This window comes from Mesoplodon mirus (assembly GCF_964341445.2).
Source record: "Mesoplodon mirus genome assembly, chromosome: 12".
In the NCBI taxonomy this organism is placed as follows: domain Eukaryota; kingdom Metazoa; phylum Chordata; class Mammalia; order Artiodactyla; family Ziphiidae; genus Mesoplodon; species Mesoplodon mirus.
The window spans coordinates 78,494,588-78,507,164 of NC_138988.1; positions in this window are offsets into that span (position 1 = coordinate 78,494,588).

Below are 12,577 nucleotides of genomic sequence, written 5' to 3' on the forward strand. Positions count from 1 at the left end.
ACTGCTTTGCAGCTGGGGCCTGGCATATGACTTAGATTTTGACATCAGAGCCACCTGCTTCAGACTTTGCTTTGAAGCCTGTAGCATAAAGGAGTGGGTACTGTGCAGATTCCATTTTGGTGAGCATGTTAACAGGCAGATCCAGTTTCCTAGGGCAACAGTGATGGGGGATTCTAGCAATAGCTCCCAGTGTCCCAGCACTAAGAGGGGGGCCAGTCCTCTGCCACCACCCCCAGACTAGATCCTCTACCAAATCTTAGCCATCTCTGACTACATAGCCCTTAAGCCCAGTTCGCTAGTCCTGACGGAGATTCTGTAGGTTACCCATTCTCCAATAAATTATTTTTCAGCCTAAACTTGTCCAAATTGGCTTCTGTTGCCTGCAACTAAGAATCCTAAGGCATACAACATGCTCCATCTCATTCAATCCCCCATAACAGCCCTATAGAATAGGGTTAACCTCATTTTACAGAGGGGAAAACAGAGAATCTTAGCAGTCACCAAGCCTAATATATGGGAAAGTTGAGATGTTTTCTTTTTCCGACTCCCTATCTTCCAGTGAACTTGGAGTAATACTTTATTTGATTTTTCTGCCTCTGGTATTCTATCCCAAATGCAACCGTTACTCTTTCTCATTGCTCTAGGCACTTAGGTCTTATCTCTCAGTGTGAACTTTCAGCTGCTGGGACCCTATCTAATACTTATGTTATATCACAGCTAGCTCTTTTCTCTTTCCCCTCTTCTTACTTATCATTTTTATACAACTAAAATCTAATTCAAATGAAAATATTATAGATAACATTTCAGTGTGTACATCTTAAAATCAGCACGCAGCCTATGGAAATTCATGGAAGGAAGGAAGGAGGGGGATATTGTTGCCAGGTACCCCATCTCCACCTTGCCTGCTGGTGGGATGCAGAAGAGCATCATTTCTCCTTTTGCAGCTGTGGTCTGCTGCCAGCTACACCCACCCCTTCATGCATACCTGCCGCAGCCTCTCTGAGTCACTCAAATCGTCTTGCCTCCAAAGAAACGCAAAACTTTCCCTCCGAACTCTTCATGAGTTCATCTCCTTTAATCGCCCCTTGCTGTCAGCTCTGGGGCAATCGGACCAAGGCTGTCCTAAGCCTCATAGCGGTGTAGCAAACAAGATCTGCCCAGCCTGACGTTCCAAGTGGAGTTGGCAGCAGTTGTTAATTGCCTAACATGAAGCCTGTGTTCTAGCTTCAGTGTCACCAGTCACAAGACACTGGGACCCCCCCTCACCGCCCACCTTGCAGCAAATGAGGTCTTTGATCATGTGGCAGCCACTCTAGGCTCCATCTCTCCCACCTCCTCCATTTTCCTTCTTCTCTCTTACCTCTAGGGAGATTTGGGGGATTTATGCTCCTCGAAGGTCCTTTGGGGCTTAGGATTCTCTCTCTGGAATCTTCCCTACTAGTGAGAACGAGGTGGGCACTACAAATGAGACCAGAGAAAGGAAGTATGGAATGGAGACAGAGAAAGTTGCAGTCTTTGAAATCACTGCATGTCATGCAGATGGTGTTATGGACTGAAGGTTTGTGCCACTCAAAACTTACGTCTTAAAGCCCTGACTCCCACTGTGATGGTATTTAGAGGTGGGGCTTTGAGGAGGTAATTAGGTTCAGATGAGGTCAAGACAGTGGGGTCCCCATGATGGAATGAATGACCTTGGAAGAAGAGGAAGAAAGACCAGATTCCCTCTCCCCCCTGCATATGAGGACACAGTGAGAAGCCAGGAAGAGGGTCCTCACCAAGACCCCAATCTCCCAACACCTTGATCTTGCACCCTCCCAACCTCCAGAACTGTCAGAACTGTGAGAAATGAATGTCTGTTTAAGCTGCTCAGTCTATGGTATTTTGTTACAGCAGCTCAAGCAGACAGGCAGATGTTATCCCACTGTGGCCATTATGGATTCATTCTTCATAGAAACAATAAAAAGAGGAGTGGAAAATAAGCAACTAATATTTCCCAAGTTTCCTGTATGTGCTATGCTCTATGCCAGATGATTTAAGTTTTTTCCTTAATTTTCACACCACCACTACAGTATCATCTCTTTTGTTTCAGTTTTAGAAATAAGAAAATTGAGCCAATAAGAGAACAAGTAATCAAAGTTATACAGGTAATATCTACCAGAACTACAATTTGAACTCAGAACTTGTTTGTTTGTTTGTTTGTTTGTTTGCGGTACGCAGGCCTCTCACTGTTGTGGCCTCTTCCGCTGCGGAGCACAGGCTCCGGACGTGCAGGCTCAGCGGCCATGGTTCACGGGCCCAGCCGCTCTGTGGCATGTGCGATCTTCCCGGCCCAGGGCACAAACCCGTGTCCCCTGCATCAGCAGGCGGACTCTCAACCACTGCGCCACCAGGGAAGCCCAGAACTTGTTTAAATTTATTTTTTTATTGAAGTATAGTTGATTTACGATTTGTGTTAATTTCTGCTGTACAGCAAAGTGACTCATTTATAAACATATATACATTCTTTCTTATATTCTTTTCCATTATGGTTTAGCCCAGGATATTGAAAATAATTCCCTGTGCTCTGCAGTAGGACTCTGTTGTTTATCTGTTCTATATGTAGTAGTTTGCATCTACTAACCCCAACCTCCCACTCCATCCCTCCCCCACCCCCCTCCCCGTTCGTAAGCACAAGTCTGTTCTCTATGTCTGTATGTTTCTGCTTCATAGATATGTTCATTTGTGCCATATTTTAGATTCCACATATAAGTGATATCATACGGTATTTGTCTTTCTCTTTCTTACTTACTTCACTTAGTATGATAATCTCTAGTTGCATCCATGTTACTGCAAATGGCATTATTTCATTCTTTTTTATGGCTAAGTAGTATTCCATTGTATATATGTACGACATCTTTTTTATTGAACTCAGAACTTTTGATCCCGAAATTTCTACCACAATAAAATGAAACTTTTGAACAAGACCTCCCTTCTTAGAGCACACACAGCATAATAAAATGCAGATAAACAAAGATTTTGTCTTTTAAAGTCCAGACTGTTTTTGCTTTGGGGTATTTTGAGAAATGTAGATACTGGTTGCTTCTTCCTTAAACCGGGTTATTTCACGCAATAACTCATGAAAATTATTTCCTTAGCGGACAAGTCTAGAGATTCAGGCGCAGACATATCTCATTCATCTTAATATATCTCACAGTGACACCACCAGCAAAATGCAACAGGAAAATAACATTAAGCCCCAGCTGGCCTTCAAATGGGGAGGAAAATGAAGCTAGCGCAGTCTTCACACTGTCAGGCCTGTCTTTGAGGCAAAATTTTTTTTTTTTTTTTTTTTTTTTTTTCCGTACGCGGGCCTCTCACTGTTGTGGCCTCTCCCGTTGCGGAGCACAGGCTCCAGATGCGCAGGCTCAGCGGCCATGGCTCACGGGCCCAGCCGCTCCGCGGCATATGGGATCCTCCCAGACCGGGGCACGAACCCGTATCCCCTGCATCGGCAGGCGGACTCTCAACCACTGCGCCACCAGGGAGGCCCGAGGCAAAATTTTAATGGACTATAAATGAAAAGCCTACAGCCAGAAAACACTGGGAATTCTAGAGTTCTGACTCCAGAATTCCAAGTGGTATCCCTATTTGCATAAACCAGGGATTTTTAAAACTACCACAACAACCCAATATTATGCACTGAATCAGTTTCAAAGGTCTGCGAAGCAAAGAGAGAAGGAAGCCTTCCTTTTTACTTTTTTTTAATTTATTTTTTTATACAGCAGGTTCTTATTAGTTATCCATTTTATACATATTAGTGTACATATGTCAATCCCAATCTCCCAATTCATCACATCCCTTTTTACTTTTTTCTTCTTTTTTTCTTTTCAATTGAGCGTGTGCGGCCCAGATCTCAGGGTTCGAGGAATATGGAAGATGGTTCTGCTAAACAAACAACCAGAAGCATTAATGCTGATTCACTCCAGATCTAGAAAAGCAACAAAGGAATCTTTTACTCCTGGTGATGAAATTCAAAGAGAGAGATTGAAAGAGACAGAGAAGTATTCCACCTTTGGAATCACAGTGTTGTTTTTTTCCCCCCTTCATCTGTTACATCTTTCTCCCCCACTATCCTTCCGTAGGAGATACTCAGCAAATTATAGTGAAAACTGCTTTGCCACCATACCTGGAAATCTGGCGGTATAAACTGTACCCACTAGGTGGGTTTGAGGTCAGCTGATGGGCAAATATTCTTCTTCTAAGTCCCCAGTACTATGCCAAGTGCTAGAGAAAATAGAGTGGGTTACAAACTGGTCCTTATGCTGAAAGGGTGTGTATACCTTTACGGAAAAAGATAATCACAAATGAAACAAGAGTGAGCCAATTAAAATAGTAAATTATTACACTTTCTGGCATAGACTACAATTGCTGTAAGGTTGCACAAGGAAGGGGAACTGATTTGAAGGCTGTGGGTAGGCAGACTCAGGTTCGCTAAACTCCTTAGCCTCAACCTTCGCCTTCCACAAGGCCAGCTCCGAGCCTGGAGGCTTCCCTGCCAGGCCAGTAGGCACCTTGCTTTGGTATTAACCATAAAGACTTCAGACATTCATCCCTTACTAGCTTCCAGTTCCAATAAACAGACACGTATTCATAAACGACCACGTGCAAAGTGCTTCCTGTCTTTTGAGGACACAGTGATCACTAAGAAACCAGCATTCTACGACACTCACCTTCAGTCTTTGGATGTGGGCTGCTGCAGAAAAGAGGCGTGTGGCCTCGGGCAAAGCAACTCTCTTTAGCCAAGGTAAATATTGCAAAGCGCTGACAGCTTAGGGCATCTGCACATAGCACTCCCAGCGGGTAGAGGAATAAGCCCTTCAAGTGCTGATGGGGAAGCTAGGCAGGGCATCACTGCATACACTAGTCTTTCCTTTATACCGTTTAAATCCACTACTTTAAGTTCTGGAAACATCTCCTCTAGAATCCCAGGGTGGTTTGTGAGGGGTGAGGAGACTCTTTTGAGGGAAACTTAAAAGAGGAAGGTTAGCCCTGGGCACTACCGCTGGTTTCAGGGTCAAAACCAAAGATCATTATTTCCTTCCTCTTCAACCATTGTAGATTCTTCTACCTCCTGGCCAGCACTTCCGGGGTCTTGGTGGCTTACTTTGTGGCATCACCCACATCCTCATCCCTGAGGAATCTCAGCCCTGGTCATCCTGCCTTTATCAGACTGTGGCTGCTGCACTCTTTTGTCATCAAACAAGGGAATTTTGAGAGGCACCCAGGTGAATTACTTGTGTCTCCATTGTATAACAGAAACCATAATTGATCCTGATAATCAGGGTTAATTACCCCTGTTGGACTGTGACGTGAGCTCATAAATACAACCATCTAGCCTTTTTTTTTTTTTTTTTTTGCTGTACGCGGGCCTCTCACTGCTGTGGCCTCTCCCGTTGCGGAGCACAGGCTCCGGATGCGCAGGCTCAGCGGCCATGGCTCATGGGCCCAGCCGCTCTGTGGCACGTGGGATCTTCCTGGACCGGGGCACGAACCCATGTCCCCTGCATCGGCAGGCGGACTCTCAACCACTGCGCCACCCGGGAAGCCTCCAGCCATCTAGCCTTGAATCAAGCTGAGGTTTTTACCTCATCCATTAGCTGGTTGTTAGGATTCTCCATATGGTCATAGGTGTGAGCTGAGGGAGAGGTTCTGTTGCAACAGTGATCCTCTTTATCTCCTATCTGGGCTACTTGCTCAGAAATCTTGCTTGTCCAGAAGTCTTGCTTGTCAAGAAATCTTGACTATTTTTTTGTTTTTGTTTTTGTTTTACGGTATGTGGGCCTCTCACTGTTGTGGCCTCTCCCGTTGTGGAGCACAGGCTCCAGACGCACAGGCTCAGCGGCCATGGCTCACGGGCCCAGCCGCTCCACGGCATGTGGGATCCTCCCAGACCGGGGCACGAACCCGTATCCCCTGCATCGGCAGGCGGACTCTCAACCACTGCACCACCTGGGAAGCCCAATCTTGACTATTTTTATTGCTCAAAAAAAATCTCTATTTTCTATAGCACTGGCCCTGCTCATGCTCCATCCTATGCGTGCTGCTTCTATCTTGCAATGGATGGTTGTTGGACCTGTCCAACTTTGTGACTAGGTGGATCCAAAAGAACTCTGCCCATGATGGACACTTTTGACTCCATGATCATTGTTGTCTCCTGATCAGTCATTCCATCACTTCCATGGCTCAGTAGCACGCCAGAGGCTGTTTTTCAAAAGGTATAAAATTATTTGTTAGAATTGGTATGGTCTTGCTCTAGAATCCTATGGTCTGTGTTGTGATTCTTCTTTGGTACTTAGTATAACTTCTATGAGGAGTCTTTTCCCACCACTGGGGATACTTCTAATCTTATAGGTCTACTAGGTCATAAGGCCAAATAACGCATAGCAGCCTTGACCTGCTTCAGGGCTCTTTCCTGCCCCAGCCCCCAATCAAAATTAGTGAACTTCCATGTCACTAGGTATATCAGCTGGAGCAATATTCCAAGGTGTGGAATGTGCAGCTTCTAGAACAGCAAGAGGCCCACCAGGTGTTGAGCATCCTTCTTTGTGCCAGGAGGCACAAGATGAAATAATTTGCCCTGTTCTGATAAACCCCCAAATAACTAGACACCTAAAATTTTTGCTAATATGGGGCCCCCAAAATTTTCAGGGTTTTTTCTATCCTCTGAAGTGTATGGGCTTCCAGTGAACTAGCCATTATTTTTTTCATCTAGTCCAATTAGCATGATTCCATCCATATAGTGGACCAGTGGATGTTCTATGGAATGTCCAGCCAGTCCAGATCTCTGAAAGTTAACACAGCCTTAGAGCCAGACTATAAATTTATATAGTTGTCCAAGTAAATTTATAGTATTCCAGGTATGTTTTTCTAATAGAGATACAAAAGAATGGATTGTCCAGATCAAGGACCACATTTCATGAATCTGAGGCTATGCTTACCTGATCTAAAAAAATACTCTCAGGACTCAGCTGCAATTAGCACCAGTCCTTGCTTGAGCTTGTGGTATCTACAAGCATCCTACAGGAGCCATCTGGTTTTTTCAGGCTCATACTGGTGAATGTAATGGAGATAGGATGGGAAAGAATTTCAAGGATGACACTCATTTCTTTTGTTCCCCAAGGATGTAGTATTCTTTTTCACTTACTACCCTGCTAGAGGAGCAGGGTGCAATTTCAGAGGCTTCCTTCCACCCAGTCTTCCCCACTACAATAGCTCTTACTGCACAGGCCAAGGAACCACTGTCAAGATTGTGCGTATTACCAAATATGTCTTCTTCAATTATATACCAGGGACTGGAAGAAGGACTCCTGGCTGAGTCCATGCAGCTAGTGGACATTGTGCTTAGCAAGAGCTACCCAATTTCACTATCCTTAGAGTTACATTTCCCATATTTCCCAAACATGGCACTTTCGAGAACATTCTCTCCCACAAGAATACTTTTCCAGTTCACCTCCAGTCTATGTGTTCACAAGTGCAGAGCTGTCTTGTGCCAGGCACTGTCTGGTGGTGGGTGGAAGTCCCCATTGCCAACTGAGGGGCAAGTGACCCAGCTCCAAAATCTCATCCTAGCATCTGGTTTCTCAAACCACTCCTGGCACCAACTGTCATGGGCTGAGTTCCCAGGAAGCAGACACTGAGACAGAGGGTAGCATGTAGGAAATCTATTCCAGATTGCTCCTGAGCGTGATACCTGTGGAAGAAAAAGGGTTCAGAAGCAGGACTGTGCAGAGGGAGAAGCTGGGTTAGAAGGCAGTTTTGACAAAGCATCAGTTGACTCATCAGGCAGCTCAGAATCTGGGATGACCTGGAGGGCTGTGCAGAGTTGGAGCAAGGGGCCAGGCATTGTATCCACATCAACTAGGCATTAGATACAGGTTGACTCAGGAAGAGGGTCTTCAATTTGAGTAAGGTGACCCTTTTTAAATAATTCTGAAGAGGATGGACAGCTTAGGGCTCTGTGGACAATGCTCCCTGCAGCTGGGAGAAGAGGGTCCTTCAGTGTTACCAAGGGACCTAGGCAACACATTGCAACATCTACTCCAGCCACTCTCTTCATTGTGTAAGGAGATAGGATAACTAATGGGAGCTAAGAAGCTTCAGAGGACCAGCTTTGAACAACTGGCCCTGGAAGGCCATGTGCCCAGAAAAGGACTGTTTTGTCCAGAAAAATTGTGTGGATTAAATTGAAGAAAGGTTGCTGAGTCAGCAAGGTAAAGGCACTGCATGAAGATTCAGGAGACAAAGATTTTGACCTTTCCTTCCTCCGCTACTAAGTGACCAGGAAAGTCACTCCACCTCTCTGTCCCTCACTTTCCTCATCAGAAAATGAAAAAGGTACCTAGAGGGTAATACAGGAGAAAACCTAAATGACCTTGGGTATGGGGATGACTTTTTAGATACAACACCAAAAGCATGATCCAACAATGAGATACGACCGCACACTTATTAGAAAGGTAGGAATTCAAACCTCTGATGGCACCAAATTTTGGTTTGGAGGATGTGGAGCAACAGGAACTCTCATTCATTGCTGGGGGGAATGCAAAATGGTACAATCACTCTGAAAGACAGTTTGGTGGTTTTTTACAAAACTAAACATATTCCTACTATACAGTCCAATAATCATGCTCCTTGGTAATTAAACAAGGTGAAACCAAATAAGAACAGGAATTACTTAGGAGGAAATAGCCTGGAGCCTTGAGAGTGACAGGATGGAGCAGGGGTAATGTGCAAGGGCCCAAATTTAGATTGGAGGGGCACACAGTAGCTGCATCATATAAGCTTCCAAGGCATATTAAGGACTTTAACTCAAGAGCAACGGGAAGATGTGGAAGGGTTTCAAGCAGAGTAAGAGGTGATTGAAGCTGCACGAGAAATCTAAGCTATTTTAGGAAATTTGCAATTACAGTATTAATTCAGCAATGGAATAGATTAACAACAGAGCTTGGGGGAACATTCTTCCAGAATAAATTGAGTTGACAGTTAAGGAAAATAAATAACTTCATGTGGGAAAGTTGCAGAAGAGAGTGCCAGGGGGCTGCAAATTAGGTCAGAGTTGGGGCGGGAAGGGTGGACATAGCAAAGATTTCAGGCTCTTGTCCCTGAGATTGGAGTCTTCAAAGTGGGAAAGGAAGGGTAGACACTTTGCTCCTTTTGTCACAAACTGAAAATCTATTCTGAAGGGATATAGGAGCATTTTCCTGCTGTATCGTGGGCTCTCTAAGATGCAGGATAATAGGACAATATTTCAAAAGGGTAAGAATGATTATGACATCCAGAAGAACTGCTCCCCCAAACATCTGCAATGACTTTTTCAGAGACTCCTCCATCCACATCAAAGGATGATTATTTTCCTGGAGCACAGCCTGTCCCCAAGGTGGGCAACTTGTGAGAAAGAGAAATAGGAAAGGAGATGGTCTTAATTTTCAACAGATTCTCAGAGAACTTTTTCCTTTTTCTATCCAGTCTCCCTAATCTCAAACTAAACTCTGTGACTCCTCTTATTTTATTTCACAATTTCTACTACTTAAGGATGAATAGCTTCAATGCTGGAGTAGGGAAGCTTGTAAAATCCATGGTAACTAACAGGTCCATGGTTATCATTTCGAAGTACTTCTTATTCCATTTAGTAATGACATGAACATCTATTGATGACATATTAAGTGCCATGCTGCTATAAATTTTATGTTTTATACATGTACTTCTTAGAAAGTTTTAGTGCAAATGTTTATTGAATGAGTGATTGAACAATAATTGGTAGTAACCATTAGGTAACCAGAAACTGACAAACTATATGAATGGATCAGCTAGGGGATGAGTGAAAGAGGGTCCTACTAAGTTAAAAAACAAAACAAAACCCTGGTTGTGCACATTTATCAGAGAATAAATCTGGCTGGAAAAAAAAAGGGCAATAATCCTGTAATTAACTGTATTGAGAGATCTCTAAATTGGCTTGAACCCCTGAAAACTCAAGTATATTCTGACTTGAGCCAGTTACTAATTTATTTGATGGGATTGTCAATGAAAAGTTAAACAGACTAGCAGAGACTCCTGCATAAGCTCAGATCTCATGTAAAAGAGATTGGTTTGAATGCATTTAATGAGAACTACCAGTTAAGAATCCTTTAACTGAATATGACCAGAGCTAGAAATGCTGAATAAACTATGGAAATCATGACCACAATGCATAGGAAAGGACATGTATATGTATATGAATATTGTTGGAAATTGAAAATTCCATATCTAGTAGTATTTCAACCTAAGTCTTCCACTCTAATGTCTTATTTGGTATTTAAGATTCTTCATCACTGCCCCTTCTTAACTCCTTTTTTTTCCATTCATTGAACCCAAGGCTAGAAATTAAAGGAGAAAAAGCTGAGAAGCTGTAGAATGGTAATGAGGTCAAAACATATAGTATTCACCAGCATTTGGGATGTTTATTGTTCTATCAGCCTGGGTCCCTGAGCAAAGACCCTCTGTTGACGGTCATTTTCTTGCTTTAAAAAAATTAATTCATTTTATCATACATATATAGACCTAGGCAGTACATTGTTTTAGCTTTTGAACTTTATAAAAAGTATATCAAAAAAAGGGGGGGGGGGCTTCCCTGGTGGCGCAGTGGCTAAGAATCCGTCTGCCAATGCAGGGGACACGAGTTCGAGCCCTGGTCCGCGAAGATCCCACATGCCATGAAGCAACTAGGCCCATGTGCCACAACTACTGAGCCTGTGCTCTAGAGCACACGAGCCATAACCACTGAGCCCGCGTGCCACAACTACTGGATCCCACGAGCCTAGCGCCCATGCTCCACAACAAGAGAAGCCACTGCAACAACAAAGAGTAGCCCCCGCTCGCAGCAACTAGAGAAAGCCCGCGCACAGCAATGAAGACCCAACGCAGCCAAAAATAAATAAATTATTTTTTTAAAAAGTATATCATACTGTATATATTCTCCTGGAACCTGCTTTTTTTCAATCTAGTTCATCTATGTTCTTATTTATAGCAGTGATTGTTTAATTACTGTATCATATTGTACTGTATAAACATCTCAATATTTTCTCCATTCTCCTGTCATTGACATTTGAGTTGAGTCCAGGTTTTTTGCTACTATAGTCATCCTTGCACAGGTCTACTAGCATACATTTGCAAGAATGAGGAGAGAAATAACAATGAAAACAATAAGCTATCATTAGGTAGAAAATTATTTGAAATGTCAAAAATGAAAAGGTCTATCAAGATCAAGGTTTGGAGTGATGAGCAGCAATTAGGGTCTTGTTTACATTGCTGATAGGAGTATAAGTACCAACACCATTTAAAATAACTCTGCATTATTGTTAAAGCTGAACATTGGCATACCCTGTAGCACACCTCAATAAATGTTGAATGAATACCTGAATGGGTAAGTAAGCACTCAGAGAGTTAGTTAAGATACTTTCAACCTCTTTTTCAAGTTTGTCCCTTTTCAGTCTCCTAGTGACTTTTCCATAATCATGGATTTTGATGCCTGGCCCATTTCCCTCTCTGCCTCATGTCCTGCACCATTTAGGTTACTTCATTTCCCAAATGGACGACCCACCCAACACGCTAGCCTTCTCTTTACATGACATCAGTTATGAGGACGAAACAAGCTAATAAGTCCAAAGTACTTAGAACAGTGCCTAGCACAGAGTGTTACATAAATGTTCATTATTGTTGTATTTCCTTCAGCGCTCTTCTAGAAAAATAGCACAGTGGTATATAATTTAGGTGTTCTTGGTACCTTGGCCAAATATATTTGTATACCCATTTCCATTTCATTTTTATTTGGGGGCAAGATATTTGTTTTCCTAGCATACTTTTCCAGATTTTCCAGTGGAAGTCCCCCAGAGTGAAAGATCAAATGTCCATGAGTTCTGGATCTGCCCAAATCATCCATTATTCAAATAAGTCACACCTCCTTTTCCATTCTTTTGGAAGGATAGCTCCACTCTGATGTTACCTGCTCATGGTCATTACAACACCTAATGAAATCTGGACTTCACCCCTTGGAGCCATGCCTGTACCTCCTTTAGTGAACTTCATCTCCCCTTAGAGTTCTGACTTTATAAATTGTCCAGGTGTATCAGTCATTTCTACATTCTCCCCTTCAATCACACTGCCACGTTGAAACTTACTGACCAATGCTCAAAACAGCTTACTCTGATCTTGTTTGTTTCTTCCTCCAATCATCCAAAATTTCTCTGCTGGCTTGTATAGCTGTCCCAGTCATCAAAGGCAAGTTCCTCTATTGAATTTACTATTGATTCCCTTTTTATAGCTTTAAGAGAACTGCTGGAAACTTTCCTCCTTTGTCAGGATCAAACATGTGTTAGGCATTGCTATTTTGGGATTGAAAGCATGTGTAATTGACCCTGGAGTTTACCAACTAGATTCTTTCTAAGCCAGGAAGGACTTGGAGAACATAGCGAAGATTTAGATGAAGTGGCTTCCATACTGAGTATGTGAGCCATCAAGCACAGTCTTTCATTTTTATCTCCACCAGGCAGAGGTCATCAAAACAAGT